Source organism: Oncorhynchus mykiss, chromosome 11 (assembly GCF_013265735.2).
Source record: "Oncorhynchus mykiss isolate Arlee chromosome 11, USDA_OmykA_1.1, whole genome shotgun sequence".
NCBI lineage: Eukaryota > Metazoa > Chordata > Actinopteri > Salmoniformes > Salmonidae > Oncorhynchus > Oncorhynchus mykiss.
The window spans coordinates 83,903,684-83,921,513 of record NC_048575.1 but is presented as its reverse complement, the minus strand read 5'-3'; the positions used below and the strand labels follow the sequence as shown (position 1 = coordinate 83,921,513).

The 17,830-nt window shown below is 46.8% G+C and overlaps 1 long non-coding RNA gene across 6 annotated transcripts; it reads left to right on the top strand.

Annotated features, from left to right (window-relative positions):
* The first annotated feature begins 1,884 nt into the window (after positions 1-1,884).
* On the top strand, positions 1,885-6,701 carry LOC110536511. Of its 6 annotated transcripts, none has more exons than XR_005034767.1 (3): positions 1,885-3,388; positions 3,451-5,064; positions 6,377-6,701. It is a non-coding gene; the product is annotated as an uncharacterized LOC110536511 (long non-coding RNA). The 6 variants fall into 6 exon arrangements; XR_005034772.1 differs by lacking the exon at positions 6,377-6,701 and having other exon boundaries at positions 3,451-3,810; positions 3,873-5,164; XR_005034769.1 differs by lacking the exon at positions 6,377-6,701 and having other exon boundaries at positions 3,451-4,564; positions 4,865-5,163.
* Positions 6,702-17,830: the final 11,129 nt, after the last annotated feature.

Genomic DNA, 17,830 nt, shown 5'->3' with positions numbered 1-17,830 from the left:
CCGGTGTCTCTCTCTGCTCCTCCCAACGGCCCGGTCTCTCTCTCTCTCCTCCCAACGGCCCGGTCTCTCTCTCCTCCCAACGGCCCGGTCTCTCTCTCTGCTCCTCCCAACGGCCCGGTCTCTCTCTCTGCTCCTCCCAACGGCCCGGTCTCTCTCTCTCTCCTCCCAGCAGCCCGGTCTCTCTCTCTGCTCCTCCCAACAACCCGGTTTCTCTCTCTCTCCTCCCAACGGCCCGGTCTCTCTCTCTTCTAACAAAACATTAAGAGCAAGTTAATAATATTGAGTTGTACCCCTTTTGCCCCCAGAACAGCCTCAATTCGTCTGGACATGGACTCTACAAGGTGTCCAAAGCGTTCCACAGGGATGCTGGCCCATGTTGTCTCCAATGCTTCCCACAGTTGTGTCAAATTTGCTGGATGTCCTTTGGGTGGTGGACCATTCTTGACACACACAGGTAAACCAGCAACGTTGCAGTTCTTGACACAAACCGTTGCACCTGGCTCCTACTACCATACCCTGTTCAAAGGCACTTCAATCTGTTGTCTTGCCCATTCACCCTCTGAATAGCACACACACACAATCCATGTCTCAATTGTCTCAAGGCTTAAACATCCTTCTTCAACCTGTCTCCTCCCCTTCATCTACACGGATTGAAGTTGACTTAACAAGTGAGATCAATACGCGATCATAGCTTTCACCTGGTCAGTCTGTCATGGAATTAAAAGCCATTTATACTGAGAAACCTTTAGTACAGAGTCATGAGTCAGATTACATGTACATTATCCCAACACCATATGTATACATTGATCCGTTTCGTTAGTTTGCAGGTTTGTGTCCGTGCCCCTTTGATCTCCCCATCCCGGATCCGGTATCAGGAATACAGACTCAAGCTCATTACCATAAGGCAACGTTAACTATTCATGAAAATCGCAAATGAAGTGAAATAAATATGCCATCTCTCAGCTTATCCTTTTGTAAACAACACTGTCATCTCAGATTTTCAAAATATGCTTCTCAACCATAGGAAAACAATTATTTGTGTAAAAGTAGCTAGCTAGCGTAGCATTTAGCATTAGCATTAGCGTTAGCATCCAGCACGCAAGATTTCAACAAAAACATAAAAGCCTTCACATAAAATCATTTACCTTTGAAGAACTTTGGATGTTTTCAATGAGGAGACTCAGTTAGATAGCAGATGCTCAGTTTTTCCAAAAAAGATTAATGTGTATTAGAAATAGCTCCGTTTTGTACATTCCATTTGGCTACCAAAAAAAAACCGCAAATTCAGTCCTCAAAACGCGAACTTTTTTCCAAATTAACTCCATAATATCGACTGAAAACATGGCAAACGTTGTTTAGAATCAATCCTCAAGGTATTTTTCACATATCTCTTCAATGATATATTGTTCGTGGAAGCATGGTTTCTCCCCTCAATCAAATGGAAAAATACCAGCACCTGGCTTTGCGCACCGATTTCCACGCAGGACACCAGGCGGACACTTGGAAAATGTAGTCTCTTATGGTCAATCTTCCAATGATATGCCTACAAATACGTCACAATGCTGTAAACACCTTGGGGAAACGACAGAAAGTGTAGGCTCATTCCTTGCGCAATCACAGCCATATAAGGAGACAATGGAAAACAGAGCTTCAGAGATTCTGCTCATTTCCTGGTTGACGCATCATCTTGGTTTCGCCTGTAGAATGAGTTCTGGGGCACTTACAGACAATATCTTTGCAGATTCTGAAACTTCAGAGTGTTTTCTTTCCAAAACGGTCAATAATATGCATAGTGGAGCATCTTTTCGTGACAAAATATTGCGCTTAAAACGGGAACGTTTTTTATCAAAAAATAAAATAGCGCCCCTAGAGATCCAAGAGGTTAAGATGTCAACACTCGTTGGTTTAGTTAGAGCGTGACGTAACAACAGAAGTTAGGCTCGTCTGCTGCGTCCTCCTTCCCCCGACTACAAGAACAAATACCAAGGACAATTAACACGAGGCATTACCAGTAACACAAGATGTCTGCATCTCGCTAGATCTAGCTTCTCTCTGATACCATTACAGCGGCCATAGTTAACTCGGCCACTGGTCACCTGGTTACATCGAAAGGTTCTTCATACTTGTTTCACACTTATTTCAGTTACATACAGAACCATTTCAATGGAAGCTGGTTAGTGACTCGTAGCTTGAGCTCGGAGAGAACATTGTCCATGCACACTGGCTTCTCTCTGCTGCCATTTCACTGGCCATAGTATCTACTCCATTACAAAGTGGCCAAACATCTATACAGATCTCTGCTCCAGTAACTGTCTGTGGTGTTTCAGATCTCTGCTCCAGTAACGCTGTGGTGTTTCAGATCTCTGCTCCAGTAACTGTCTGTGGTGTTTCAGATCTCTGCTCCAGTAACTGTCTGTGGTGTTTCAGATCTCTGCTCCAGTAACTGTCTGTGGTGTTTCAGATCTCTGCTCCAGTAACTGTCTGTGGTGTTTCAGATCTCTGCTCCAGTAACTGTTTGTGGTGTTTCAGATCTCTGCTCCAGTAACTGTCTGTGGTGTTTCAGATCTCTGCTCCAGTAACTGTCTGTGGTGTTTCAGATCTCTGCTCCAGTAACTGTCTGTGGTGTTTCAGATCTCTGCTCCAGTAACTGTCTGTGGTGTTTCAGATCTCTGCTCCAGTAACTGTCTGTGGTGTTTCAGATCTCTGCTCCAGTAACTGTCTGTGGTGTTTCAGATCTCTGCTCCAGTAACTGTCTGTGGTGTTTCAGATCTCTGCTCCAGTAACTGTCTGTGGTGTTTCAGATCTCTGCTCCAGTAATTGTCTGTGGTGTTTCAGATCTCTGCTCCAGTAACTGTCTGTGGTGTTTCAGATCTCTGCTCCAGTAACTGTCTGTGGTGTTTCAGATCTCTGCTCCAGTAACTGTCTGTGGTAACTGCTGACATCTATCACACTTATTGCCAAGTCACCCAGTCTAATGCCAAGACACCCAGTCTAATGCCAAGACACCCAGTCTAATGCCAAGGCACCCAGTCTAATGCCAAGGCACCCAGTCTAATGCCAAGGCACCCAGTCTAATGCCAAGGCACCCAGTCTAATGCCAAGGCACCCAGGTTGAGATGCCAAGTCACCCAGGTTGAGATGCCAAGTCACCCAGGTTGAGATGCCAAGTCACCCAGGTTGAGATGCCAAGTCACCCAGGTTGAGATGCCAAGTCACCCAGGTTGAGATGCCAAGTCACCCAGTCTAATGCCAAGGCACCCAGGTTGAGATGCCAAGTCACCCAGTCTAATGCCAAGTCACCCAGGTTGAGATGCCAAGTCACCCAGTCTAATGCCAAGTCACCCAGGTTGAGATGCCAAGTCACCCAGTCTAATGCCAAGGCACCCAGGTTGAGATGCCAAGTCACCCAGTCTAATGCCAAGTCACCCAGTCTAATGCCAAGGCACCCAGGTTGAGATGCCAAGTCACCCAGGTTGAGATGCCAAGTCACCCAGTCTAATGCCAAGTCACCCAGTCTAATGCCAAGTCACCCAGGTTGAGATGCCAAGTCACCCAGGTTGAGATGCCAAGTCACCCAGTCTAATGCCAAGTCACCCAGGTTGAGATGCCAAGTCACCCAGGTTGAGATGCCAAGTCACCCAGTCTAATGCCAAGTCACCCAGTCTAATGCCAAGTCACCCAGGTTGAGATGCCAAGTCACCCAGGTTGAGATGCCAAGTCACCCAGTCTAATGCCAAGTCACCCAGGTTGAGATGCCAAGTCACCCAGGTTGAGATGCCAAGTCACCCAGTCTAATGCCAAGTCACCCAGGTTGAGATGCCAAGTCACCCAGTCTAATGCCAAGTCACCCAGTCTAATGCCAAGTCACCCAGGTTGAGATGCCAAGTCACCCAGGTTGAGATGCCAAGACAAACATTATCCATGTAGTTCCCTTTGAGTTGTCTTTACGTTTCCTCTTAGTTTGACCAACAGCACTTTCTATCTATTTACCGTTACAATGCCATCTGTACAACGTTACAGTGCCATCTGTACAACGTTACAGTGCCATCTGTACAACGTTACAGTGCCATCTGTACAACGTTACAGTGCCATCTGTACAACGTTACAATGCCATCTGTACAATGTTACAATGCCATCTGTACAACGTTACAATGCCATCTGTACAATGTTACAGTGCCATCTGTACAACGTTACAGTGCCATCTGTACAACGTTACAGTGCCATCTGTACAACGTTACAGTGCCATCTGTACAACGTTACAGTGCCATCTGTACAACGTTACAGTGCCATCTGTACAACGTTACAGTGCCATCTGTACAATGTTACAATGCCATCTGTACAACGTTACAATGCCATCTGTACAATGTTACAGTGCCATCTGTACAACGTTACAATGCCATCTGTACAACGTTACAGTGCCATCTGTACAACGTTACAATGCCATCTGTACAACGTTACAATGCCATCTGTACAACGTTACAGTGCCTTTGGCCACATAGGTCTACATAACCTACTGGCTCAATATCTCGAATGAGAGAGAGCCAGCCTGGTAGGCCAGATTAAGGTTTATATAACATTACAATGCCATAGGTTTATATAACAATACAATGCCATAGGTTTATATAACATTACAATGCCATAGATTTATATAACATTACAATGCCATAGGTTTATATAACATTAAAATGCCATAGGTTTATATAACATTACAATGCCATAGGTTTATATAACATTACAATGCCATAGGTTTATATAACATTACAATGCCATAGGCCATAGGTTTATATAACATTACAATGCCATAGGTTTATATAACATTACAATGCCATAGGCCATAGGTTTATATAACATTACAATGCCATAGGTTTATATAACATTACAATGCCATGGGCCATAGATTTATATAACATTACAATGCCATAGGTTTATATAACATTAAAATGCCATGGGCCATAGATTTATATAACATTACAATGCCATAGGTTTATATGAACTCCAACATTTGATGTGCAGCTTTGTTTAGTGGTGTTGTTGGTATCACAGTATATTCTGTGTTTAGTGGGGGTCGTTGGGATCACAGTATATTCTGTGTTTAGTGGGGGTCGTTGGGATCACAGTATATTCTGTGTTTAGTGGGGGTCGTTGGGATCACAGTATATTCTGTGTTTAGTGGGGGTCGTTGGGATCACAGTATATTCTGTGTTTAGTGGGGGTCGTTGGGATCACAGTATATTCTGTGTTTAGTGGGGGTCGTTGGGATCACAGTATATTCTGTGTTTAGTGGGGGTCATTGGGGTTGTTGGGATCACAGTATATTCTGTGTTTAGTGGGGGTCGTTGGGATCACAGTATATTCTGTGTTTAGTGGGGGTCGTTGGGATCACAGTATATTCTGTGTTTAGTGGGGGTCGTTGGGATCACAGTATATTCTGTGTTTAGTGGGGGTCATTGGGGTCGTTGGGATCGCAGTATATTCTGTGTTTAGTGGGGGTCGTTGGGATCACAGTATATTCTGTGTTTAGTGGTGTTGTTGGTATCACAGTATATTCTGTGTTTAGTGGGGGTCGTTGGGGTCTTTGGGATCGCAGTATATTCTGTGTTTAGTGGGGGTCATTGGGATCATTGGGATCGCAGTATATTCTGTGTTTAGTGGGGGTCATTGGGGTCGTTGGGATCGCAGTATATTCTGTGTTAAGTGGTGTCATTGGGATCACAGTATATTCTGTGTTTAGTGGGGGTCATTGGGGTCGTTGGGATCACAGTATATTCTGTGTTTAGTGGGGGTCATTGGGGTCGTTGGGATCACAGTATATTCTGTGTTTAGTGGTGTTGTTGGTATCACAGTATATTCTGTGTTTAGTGGGGGTCGTTGGGGTCTTTGGGATCACAGTATATTCTGTGTTTAGTGGGGGTCATTGGGATCATTGGGATCGCAGTATATTCTGTGTTTAGTGGGGGTCGTTGGGATCGCAGTATATTCTGTGTTAAGTGGTGTTGTTGGGATCACAGTATATTCTGTGTTTAGTGGGGTCGTTGGGATCACAGTATATTCTGTGTTTAGTGGGGGTCATTGGGGTTGTTGGGATCGCAGTATATTCTGTGTTTAGTGGGGGTCATTGAGGTCGTTGGGATCGCAGTATATTCTGTGTTTAGTGGTGTCATTGGGATCACAGTATATTCTGTGTTTAGTGGGGGTCATTGGGGTTGTTGGGATCGCAGTATATTCTGTGTTTAGTGGGGGTCATTGAGGTCGTTGGGATCGCAGTATATTCTGTGTTTAGTGGTGTCATTGGGATCACAGTATATTCTGTGTTTAGTGGGGGTCATTGGGGTTGTTGGGATCGCAGTATATTCTGTGTTTAGTGGGGGTCATTGAGGTCGTTGGGATCGCAGTATATTCTGTGTTTAGTGGGGGTCGTTGGGATCACAGTATATTCTGTGTTTAATGGGGTTGTTGGGATCGCAGTATATTCTGTGTTTAGTGGGGGTTGTTGGGATCACAGTATATTCTGTGTTTAGTGGGGGTTGTTGGGATCGCAGTATATTCTGTGTTTAATGGGGGTCGTTGGGATTGCAGTATATTCTGTGTTTAGTGGGGGTCGTTGGGATCACAGTATATTCTGTGTTTAGTGGGGGTCGTTGGGATCGCAGTATATTCTGTGTTTAGTGGGGGTCGTTGGGATCACAGTATATTCTGTGTTTAGTGGGGGTCGTTGGGATCACAGTATATTCTGTGTTTAGTGGTGTTGTTGGTATCACAGTATATTCTGTGTTTAGTGGGGGTCGTTGGTATCACAGTATATTCTGTGTTTAGTGGGGGTCGTTGGGATCGCAGTATATTCTGTGTTTAGTGGGGGTCGTTGGGATCGCAGTATATTCTGTGTTTAGTGGGGGTCGTTGGGATCGTTGGGATCGCAGTATATTCTGTGTTTAGTGGGGGTCGTTGGGATCGCAGTATATTCTGTGTTTAGTGGGGGTCATTGGGGTCGTTGGGATTGCAGTATATTCTGTGTTTAGTGGGGGTCGTTGGGATCGCAGTATATTCTGTGTTTAGTGGGGGTCATTGGGGTCGTTGGGATCACAGTATATTCTTTGTTTAGTGGTGTCATTGGGGTCGTTGGGATCGCAGTATATTCTGTGTTTAGTGGGGGTCGTTGGGATCGCAGTATATTCTGTGTTTAGTGGGGGTCGTTGGGATCGCAGTATATTCTGTGTTTAGTGGGGGTCATTGGGGTCGTTGGGATCACAGTATATTCTTTGTTTAGTGGTGTCATTGGGGTCGTTGGGATCGCAGTATATTCTGTGTTTAGTGGGGGTCGTTGGGATCGCAGTATATTCTGTGTTTAGTGGGGGTCGTTGGGATCGCAGTATATTCTGTGTTTAGTGGGGGTCATTGGGGTCGTTGGGATTGCAGTATATTCTGTGTTTAGTGGGGGTCGTTGGGATCACAGTATATTCTGTGTTTCGTGGGGGTCGTTGGGATCGCAGTATATTCTGTGTTTAGTGGGGGTCGTTGGGGTCTTTGGGATCACAGTATATTCTGTGTTTAGTGGGGGTCATTGGGGTCGTTGGGATTGCAGTATATTCTGTGTTTAGTGGGGGTCGTTGGGATCGCAGTATATTCTGTGTTTAGTGGGGGTCGTTGGGGTCTTTGGGATCACAGTATATTCTGTGTTTAGTGGGGGTCATTGGGGTCGTTGGGATTGCAGTATATTCTGTGTTTAGTGGGGGTCTTTGGGATCACAGTATATTCTGTGTTTAGTGGGGGTCATTGGGGTCGTTGGGATTGCAGTATATTCTGTGTTTAGTGGGGGTCTTTGGGATCACAGTATATTCTGTGTTTAGTGGGGGTCATTGGGATCGTTGGGATTGCAGTATATTCTGTGTTTAGTGGGGGTCGTTGGGATCACAGTATATTCTGTGTTTAGTGGGGGTCGTTGGGATCACAGTATATTCTGTGTTTAGTGGGGGTCGTTGGGATCGCAGTATATTCTGTGTTTGTAGTTGGGGTCCTTGGGGTCGCAGTATATTCTGTGTTTCGTGGGGGTCGTTGGGATCGCAGTATATTCTGTGTTTGTAGTTGGGGTCCTTGGGGTCGCAGTATATTCTGTGTTTCGTGGGGGTCGTATTCTGCAAATAAATGCACTTAGTCTCGCTGAGGATGATGGGATTTTATATTAGATATGTTGCTGAAGCTTTGATTCTGTGATGAGGACTAAAATGGAGATCATTTAATTTACTCTCCAATCGTTTTCTTTTATTTTGCAAATGTTTGTTTTTTAAAATTGTAAAATGAATGTTTCTATCGAATATTACTCTCGTATAGTATAGCCCTTTACACTCATATCTGTATACAGGATGAAATGGCAGATTTGGGCACCTTAAGTTGGAACGCAGTGACTGTCCAGTCACATGATAGACATGTCAGAGGCTCTGTTCTTCACAGCTCTTGTGTTCTGACTGGCAGCCGTTCTGAACATGGACACCCCACTCAACAACAAGTTAGTTGCCCCCATCTCTCCAGGTAATTGGGCAACTTTCTGTCGTCTGATTGAGGTTAAAGCTGTAAATTAAGAAGAGGTGTCTTGTGTATTTTGAAAGATGAGATGTTGAGGATTATAATGAATACCGCTTTGATGTCATAGAAGCAAACCAAACACCTGTTGAGTCCAAATGTGGACTTCATATTTCCATATCATAAAACTCATGTCACATTGTGTCCATGTTTAGGATCACTGCTGTTTGATGTACAGCTACAAGATGACATGGTGAAAAAAACAGGCTTTCAGATCAAGCCCACCTGACCCAGGTTGAGATTCATATTGGACCGTTTCTGGACTGGGTGAAACAACAACAGTCTTTGTGTGACGGTGGGGATGCAGGGTTGTGTTCCAAGACGAAACAACTACAAGTGTCCTCTAGTTCCTCACAGCTGGGAGAGGAGGAAAAACAGCTGTTAGCTGAAGACTGTTCGTTGAGTCATAAAAGTGCATTGAAATGTCTTATGAACTGTGAACTCTGGAGAGGTGTGTTGCCACTTGGAGACACCCCAGGTAGTCTTCTCACTCAGACCCTTGTAATCGTTTTGTCTTGTGTTTCATCTACCCCACGTTTTCCAGGAATATTCTTATTAACATGTTACAGAATGTATCCAGAGTATTTTCAGATTTCGTGATCAACAAATGGGGTGAAAAGTACAGAAAATGTAAAAAAGAGCATGAAACCAACCGTGTGATGTTTAGATTCAGTCTTGTCAGGTGAACTTTGGTCTGATGATTTTCCCATAAGCTCCACTGATTCATTTCAATTGCTACCATGGTAATAAATATGCTTTTCGTATTTCTTCTGTAGGAAACATTTTAAATGTTGCCCTATCTGTTTTGGCAACCCGTTACACTGGTGGGAACGTAAGACTTGTCGCCATGAATTGAAATACTCCTCTGTTTTGATCAGTAGAAAACCTTTTAATTGTCAATTTCACTTTCAAGCAACAAAAAACCACAAAGATCAAGTTTTGTTATTTTGGTTGTTTTGTGTTTTTGAAGTTTCTGTTAGTAGCTAAACCAGATTATACACGGAGTGTACACAACATTAGGAACACCTTCCTAATACTGAGCTGAAGCCCTGTTTTCCCTCAGTACAGCCTTATTCATTCTTTGGAGTATGGACTCTACAAGGTGTCCAAAGCGTTCCACAGGGATGCTGGTCCATGTTGACCCCAACGCTTCCCACAGTTGTGTCAAGTTGTCTGGATGTCCTTTTGGGTGGTGGACCATTCTTGATACACACGGGAAACTGTTGAGTGTGAAAAACCCAGCAGCGTTGCAGTTCTTGACACAAACTGGTGCTCCTGGCACCTACTACCATACCCTGTTCAAAGGCACTTCAATATTTTGTCTTGCCCCATTCACCCTCTGAATGACACACATACACAATCCATGTCTCAATTGTCTCAAGGCTTAAAAATCCTTCAACCCGTCTCCTCCCCTTCATCTACACTGATTGAAGTGGATTTAACAGGTGACATCAACAAGGGATCATAGCTTTCACCTGGATTCACGTGTCATGGTAACAGCAAGTGTTCTGTACACTCAGTGTATATGGAGGTTGAAAGCAAGCCTTCGTGGTCTGGCTATCTGTCATGTTGAAGGAGTTGACTTGAACAAAGCTTTTCTGCTGATGTTGATGATATCAATCTGTTATTTTACATCTCTGCCATGTAAACCTGGAAAATAAATACCTTGTGTCCTATTCCACGTGTCTGGGGATATTTTTTTATTTGGAAACGAGCATAATTAAATCTCTGTATTTCATAAAGACCCAGCTGTGTCCCAAATGGCACTCTATTCCCTCTATAGTGCACTAGGGGGGCCCTGTTCCATCTATAGTGCACTAGGGGGGCCCTGTTCCCTCTATAGTGCACTAGGGGGCCCCTGTTCCCTCTATAGCGTACTAGGGGGCCCCTGTTCCCTCTATAGCGTACTAGGGGGCCCCTGTTCCCTCTATAGCGTACTAGGGGGACCCTGTTCCCTCTATAGTGCACTAGGGGGACCCTGTTCCCTCTATAGCGTACTAGGGGGGCCCTGTTCCCTCTATAGTGCACTAGGGGGGCCCTGTTCCCTCTATAGTGCACTAGGGGGCCCCTGTTCCCTCTATAGCGTACTAGGGGGCCCCTGTTCCCTCTATAGCGTACTAGGGCGACCCTGTTCCCTCTATAGTGCACTAGGGGGACCCTGTTCCCTCTATAGCGTACTAGGGGGGCCCTGTTCCCTCTATAGTGCACTAGGGGGGCCCTGTTCCCTCTATAGTGCACTAGGGGACCCTGTTCCCTCTATAGTGCACTAGGGGGACCCTGTTCCCTCTATAGCGTACTAGGGGGGCCCTGTTCCCTCTATAGTGCACTAGGGGGGCCCTGTTCCCTCTAGTGCACTAGGGGGGCCCTGTTCCCTCTATAGTGCACTAGGGGGGCCCTGTTCCTTCTATAGCGCACTAGGGGGACCCTGTTCCCTCTATAGTGCACTATGGGGAACCCTGTTCCCTATATAGTGCACTAGGGGGGCCCTGTTCTCTCTCTAGTGCACTAGGGGGCCCTGTTCCCTCTATAGCGCACTAGGGGGCCCTGCTCCCTATATAGGCAATAGGGCGCCATTCGGGATGCAGTCTAGAATGAGACTGTTGGATCTTACACAACATGATCAGAACAAGCCATTTGAGTCGGAGTAAAACGAGGCTCCATGTTAAATCCTTCATTACTACCTGAGATCTTCACTAATGCAGTGGTTGAATGGAGCATGTTACTCCTTTACAGACCTGGCCTCTTCTCAGCAGATTGTGTAGGGCAGGCTCTCTTGGTTGACAGATGAACACAACGCTACGGCATGTCTGTCTGTCTGCATGTCGATCTAACTGCATGTCTGTCTGTCTGTCTGTCTGCATGTCGATCTAACTGCATGTCTGTCTGTCTGTCTGCATGTCGATCTAACTGCATGTGTGTCTGTCTGCGTGTCGATCTAACTGCATGTGTGTCTGTCTGCGTGTTGATCTAACTGCATGTCTGTATGTCTGCGTGTCGATCGAACTGCATGTCTGTCTGTCTGCGTGTCGATCTAACTGCATGTCTCTCTGCATGTCGATCTAACTGTATGTCTGTCTGTCTGCATGTCTGTCTGTCTGCATGTCGATCTAACTGCATGTCTGTCTGCGTGTCGATCTAACTGCATGTCTGTCTGCATGTCGATCTAACTGTATGTCTGTCTGTCTGTATGTCTGTCTGTCTGCATGTCGATCTAACTGCATGTCTGTCTGCGTGTCGATCTAACTGCATGTCTGTCTGTCTGCATGTCAATCTAACTGCATGTCTGTCTGTCTGCGTGTCGATCTAACTGCGTGTGTGTCTGTCTGCGTGTCGATCTAACTGCGTGTGTGTCTGTCTGCGTGTCGATCTAACTGCGTGTGTGTCTGTCTGTCTGCGTGTCGATCTAACTGCATGTCTGTCTGTCTGCGTGTCGATCTAACTGCATGTGTGTCTGTCTGCTTGTCGATCTAACTGCGTGTGTGTGAGTTGTGAAATCTCACCCTTCCGCCCCCGCTTCATTCAAGGCTCTTGGTTGGCAAGATGACCGGGAACTCCACCAGCTCTCAGAAGAGGAGGGGGGATAGCACCTCTCAGAAGAAGAGGAGGGGGGATAGAACCTCTCAGAAGAAGAGGAGGGGGGATAGAACCTCTCAGAATAAGAGGAGGGGGGATAGCACCTCTCAGAATAAGAGGAGGGGGATAGAACCTCTAAGAAGAAGAGGAGGGGGGATAGAACCTCTCAGAAGAAGAGGAGGGAGGATAGAACCTCTAAGAAGAAGAGGAGGGGGGATAGAACCTCTCAGAATAAGAGGAGGGGGGATATAACCTCTCAGAATAAGAGGAGGGGGGATAGCACCTCTCAGAATAAGAGGGAGGATAGAACCTCTAAGAAGAAGAGGAGGGGGGATAGAACCTCTCAGAATAAGAGGAGGGGGATAGAACCTCTCAGAATAAGAGGGGGGATAGAACCTCTCAGAATAAGAGGGGGGATAGAACCTCTCAGAATAAGAGGAGGGGGGATATAACCTCTAAGAAGAAGAGGAGGGGGGGATAGAACCTCGAAGAAGAGGAGGGGGGGATAGAACCTCTAAGAAGAAGAGGAGGGGGGACAGCACCTCTCAGAATAAGAGGGAGGAGATAACCTCTCAGAATAAGAGGAGGGGGGATAGAACCTCTCAGAATAAGAGGAGGGGGGATAGAACCTCTCAGAATAAGAGGGGGGATAGAACCTCTCAGAATAAGAGGAGGGGGGATAGCACCTCTCAGAATAAGAGGGAGGAGATAACCTCTCAGAATAAGAGGAGGGACGATAGCACCTCTCAGAAGAAGAGGAGGGGATAGCAGCTCTCAGAAGAGGAGGAGGGGGGATAGCAGCTCTCAGAAGAGGAGGATGGGGGATAGCAGCTCTCAGAAGAGGAGGAGGGGGGATAGCAGCTCTCAGAAGAGGAGGGGGGGATAGCAGCTCTCAGAAGAGGAGGAGGGGGGATAGCAGCTCTCAGAAGAGGAGGAGGGGGGATAGCAGCTCTCAGAAGAGGAGGAGGGGGGATAGCAGCTCTCAGACGAAGAGGAGGGGGGATAGCAGCTCTCAGAAGAGATGGGGGGATAGCAGCTCTCAGAAGAGGAGGGGGGATAGCAGCTCTCAGAAGAGGAGGGGGGATAGCAGCTCTCAGCAGAGGGGGGATAGCAGCTCTCAGCAGAGCAAAAGGGAAGAGGGCGGAGAGGAGGGAACGGCCGGCCCGAGAGGAGAAAAGTTTCAAATCGTTGGCCTGTTAGAGGGCAGATGGTTGCCGTGGCAGCAGAGGGCAGATGGTTTCCATGGCAGCAGAGTGATTTCCTTGACTACAGACAGCTGAGTGCTCTGTGACGATGTGAAGACTCCACTGGACGTGTGAGGTAGAGAATATAGTTGTTTTAATCCAGGTGGCTCCACCTCTCATTCAGCCATAATGGTAGATCAACCAGCTATCTCAACTGTCATTTTATTTGTAAATTCTTTAAATTTTCATGTGTACAGTATTATAACAGGGATCCAATGTAGCCATGTGTACAGTATTATAACAGGGATCCAATGTAGCCATGTGTACAATAACAGGGATCCAATGTAGCCATGTGTACAATAACAGGGATCCAATGTAGCCATGTGTACAATAACAGGGATCCAATGTAGCCATGTGTACAGTATTATAACAGGGATCCAATGTAGCCATGTGTACAGTATTATAACAGGGTTCAATGTAGCCATGTGTACAGTGTTATAACAGGGATCCAATGTAGCCATGTGTACAGTATTATAACAGGGATCAGGGTTCAGTACTTTATGGTAGTATGTACCAGGCGCAACGGTTTGTGTCAAGAACTGCAACGCTGCTGGGTTTTTCACGCTCAACAATTTCCTGTGTGTATCAAGAATGGTCCACCACCCAAAGGACATCCAGCCAACTTGACAACTGTGGGAAGCATTGGAGTCAACATGGGCCAGCATCCCTGTGGAACGCTTTGGACACCTTGTAGAGTCAACATGGACCAGCATCCCTGTGGAATCCTTTGGACACCTTGTAGAGACAACATGGGCCAGCATCCCTGTGGAACGCTTTGGACACCTTGTAGAGACAACATGGGCCAGCATCCCTGTGGAATCCTTTGGACACCTTGTAGAGTCCACATGGACCAGCATCCCTGTGGAATGCTTTGGACACCTTGTAGAGTCCACATGGACCAGCATCCCTGTGGAACGCTTTCGACACCTTGTAGAGTCAACATGGACCAGCATCCCTGTGGAACGCTTTCGACACCTTGTAGAGTCAACATGGACCAGCATCCCTGAGGAAGGCTTTCAACACCTTGTAGAGTCAACATGGGCCAGCATCCCTGTGGAACGCTTTCAACACCTTGTAGAGACAACATGGACCAGCATCCATGTGGAACGCTTTCGCCACCTTGTAGAGACAACATGGGCCAGCATCCCTGTGGAACGCTTTCAACACCTTGTAGAGACAACATGGGCCAGCATCCATGTGGAACGCTTTCGCCACCTTGTAGAGACAACATGGGCCAGCATCCCTGTGGAACGCTTTCGACACCTTGTAGAGACAACATGGGCCAGCATCCGTGTGGAACGCTTTCAACACCTTGTAGAGTCCATTTTCCAACCAATTGAGACTATTCTGAACTAAATATTATGAAGGTGTTCTTAATGTTTTGAACACTGGTTTACAGCTAATAATGTGGCAGTTGGGAAGGAGCCTCATTGGGTCCCTCTTTACACAATCACAACATGGACAAAATAAGTGCAAGATTGTAAATCTATAAATAAATGTTTGATAAGAACAGATGACTAACGTCCTGTGTGTGTTATAAGGAATCAACGTGGAGGTTCTGCTAGTGGGTCTGGCCAGTGTGTTATAAGGAATCAACGTGGAGGTTCTGCTAGTGGGTCTGGCCAGTGTGTTATAAGGAAACAACGTGGAGGTTCTGCTAGTGGGTCTGGCCAGTGTGTTATAAGGGATCAACGTGGAGGTTCTGCTAGTGGGTCTGGCCAGTGTGTTATAAGGAATCAATGTGGAGGTTCTGCTAGTGGGTCTGGCCAGTGTGTTATAAGGAAACAACGTGGAGGTTCTGCTAGTGGGTCTGGCCAGTGTGTTATAAGGAATCAACGTGGAGGTTCTGCTAGTGGGTCTGGCCAGTGTGTTATAAGGAATCAACGTGGAGGTTCTGCTAGTGGGTCTGGCCAGTGTGTTATAAGGAAACAACGTGGAGGTTCTGCTAGTGGGTCTGGCCAGTGTGTTATAAGGAAACAACGTGGAGGTTCTGCTAGTGGGTCTGGCCAGTGTGTTATAAGGAATCAACGTGGAGGTTCTGCTAGTGGGTCTGGCCAGTGTGTTATAAGGAAACAACGTGGAGGTTCTGCTAGTGGGTCTGGCCAGTGTGTTATAAGGAATCAACGTGGAGGTTCTGCTAGTGGGTCTGGCCAGTGTGTTATAAGGAATCAACGTGGAGGTTCTGCTAGTGGGTCTGGACAGTGTGTTATAAGGAAACAACGTGGAGGTTCTGCTAGTGGGTCTGGCCAGTGTGTTATAAGGAATCAACGTGGAGGTTCTGCTAGTGGGTCTGGCCAGTGTGTTATAAGGAATCAACGTGGAGGTTCTGCTAGTGGGTCTGGCCAGTGTGTTATAAGGAAACAACGTGGAGGTTCTGCTAGTGGGTCTGGCCAGTGTGTTATAAGGAATCAACGTGGAGGTTCTGCTAGTGGGTCTGGCCAGTGTGTTATAAGGAAACAACGTGGAGGTTCTGCTAGTGGGTCTGGCCAGTGTGTTATAAGGAATCAACGTGGAGGTTCTGCTAGTGGGTCTGGCCAGTGTGTTATAAGGAATCAACGTGGAGGTTCTGCTAGTGGGTCTGGCCAGTGTGTTATAAGGAATCAACGTGGAGGTTCTGCTAGTGGGTCTGGCCAGTGTGTTATAAGGAATCAACGTGGAGGTTCTGCTAGTGGGTCTGGCCAGTGTGTTATAAGGAAACAACATGGAGGTTCTGCTAGTGGGTCTGGCCAGTGTGTTATAAGGAAACAACGTGGAGGTTCTGCTAGTGGGTCTGGCCAGTGTGTTATAAGGAATCAACGTGGAGGTTCTGCTAGTGGGTCTGGCCAGTGTGTTATAAGGAATCAACGTGGAGGTTCTGCTAGTGGGTCTGACCAGTGTGTTATAAGGAATCAACGTGGAGGTTCTGCTAGTGGGTCTGGCCAGTGTATTATAAGGAAACAACGTGGAGGTTCTGCTAGTGGGTCTGGCCAGTGTGTTATAAGGAAACAACGTGGAGGTTCTGCTAGTGGGTCTGGCCAGTGTGTTATAAGGAATCAACGTGGAGGTTCTGCTAGTGGGTCTGGCCAGTGTGTTATAAGGAATCAACGTGGAGGTTCTGCTAGTGGGTCTGGCCAGTGTGTTATAAGGAATCAACGTGGAGGTTCTGCTAGTGGGTCTGGCCAGTGTGTTATAAGGAATCAACGTGGAGGTTCTGCTAGTGGGTCTGGCCAGTGTGTTATAAGGAATCAACGTGGAGGTTCTGCTAGTGGGTCTGGCCAGTGTGTTATAAGGAAACAACGTGGAGGTTCTGCTAGTGGGTCTGGCCAGTGTGTTATAAGGAATCAACGTGGAGGTTCTGCTAGTGGGTCTGGCCAGTGTGTTATAAGGAATCAACGTGGAGGTTCTGCTAGTGGGTCTGGCCAGTGTGTTATAAGGAATCAACGTGGAGGTTCTGCTAGTGGGTCTGGCCAGTGTGTTATAAGGAAACAACGTGGAGGTTCTGCTAGTGGGTCTGGCCAGTGTGTTATAAGGAATCAACGTGGAGGTTCTGCTAGTGGGTCTGGCCAGTGTGTTATAAGGAAACAACGTGGAGGTTCTGCTAGTGGGTCTGGCCAGTGTGTTATAAGGAAACAACGTGGAGGTTCTGCTAGTGGGTCTGGCCAGTGTGTTATAAGGAATCAACGTGGAGGTTCTGCTAGTGGGTCTGGCCAGTGTGTTATAAGGAATCAACGTGGAGGTTCTGCTAGTGGGTCTGGCCAGTGTGTTATAAGGAATCAACGTGGAGGTTCTGCTAGTGGGTCTGACCAGTGTGTTATAAGGAATCAACGTGGAGGTTCTGCTAGTGGGTCTGGCCAGTGTGTTATAAGGAAACAACGTGGAGGTTCTGCTAGTGGGTCTGGCCAGTGTGTTATAAGGAAACAATGTGGAGGTTCTGCTAGTGGGTCTGGCCAGTGTGTTATAAGGAAACAACGTGGAGGTTCTGCTAGTGGGTCTGGCCAGTGTGTTATAAGGAATCAACGTGGAGGTTCTGCTAGTGGGTCTGGCCAGTGTGTTATAAGGAATCAACGTGGAGGTTCTGCTAGTGGGTCTGGCCAGTGTGTTATAAGGAATCAACGTGGAGGTTCTGCTAGTGGGTCTGGCCAGTGTGTTATAAGGAATCAACGTGGAGGTTCTGCTAGTGGGTCTGGCCAGTGTGTTATAAGGAAACAAAGTGGAGGTTCTGCTAGTGGGTCTGGCCAGTGTGTTATAAGGAATCAACGTGGAGGTTCTGCTAGTGGGTCTGGCAAGTGTGTTATAAGGAATCAACGTGGAGGTTCTGCTAGTGGGTCTGGCCAGTGTGTTATAAGGAATCAACGTGGAGGTTCTGCTAGTGGGTCTGGCCAGGGGTGATGATGTAGTTGTTTGGTTCTGCTAGTGGGTCTGGCCAGGGGTGATGATGTAGTTGTTTGTATGATGTTGTC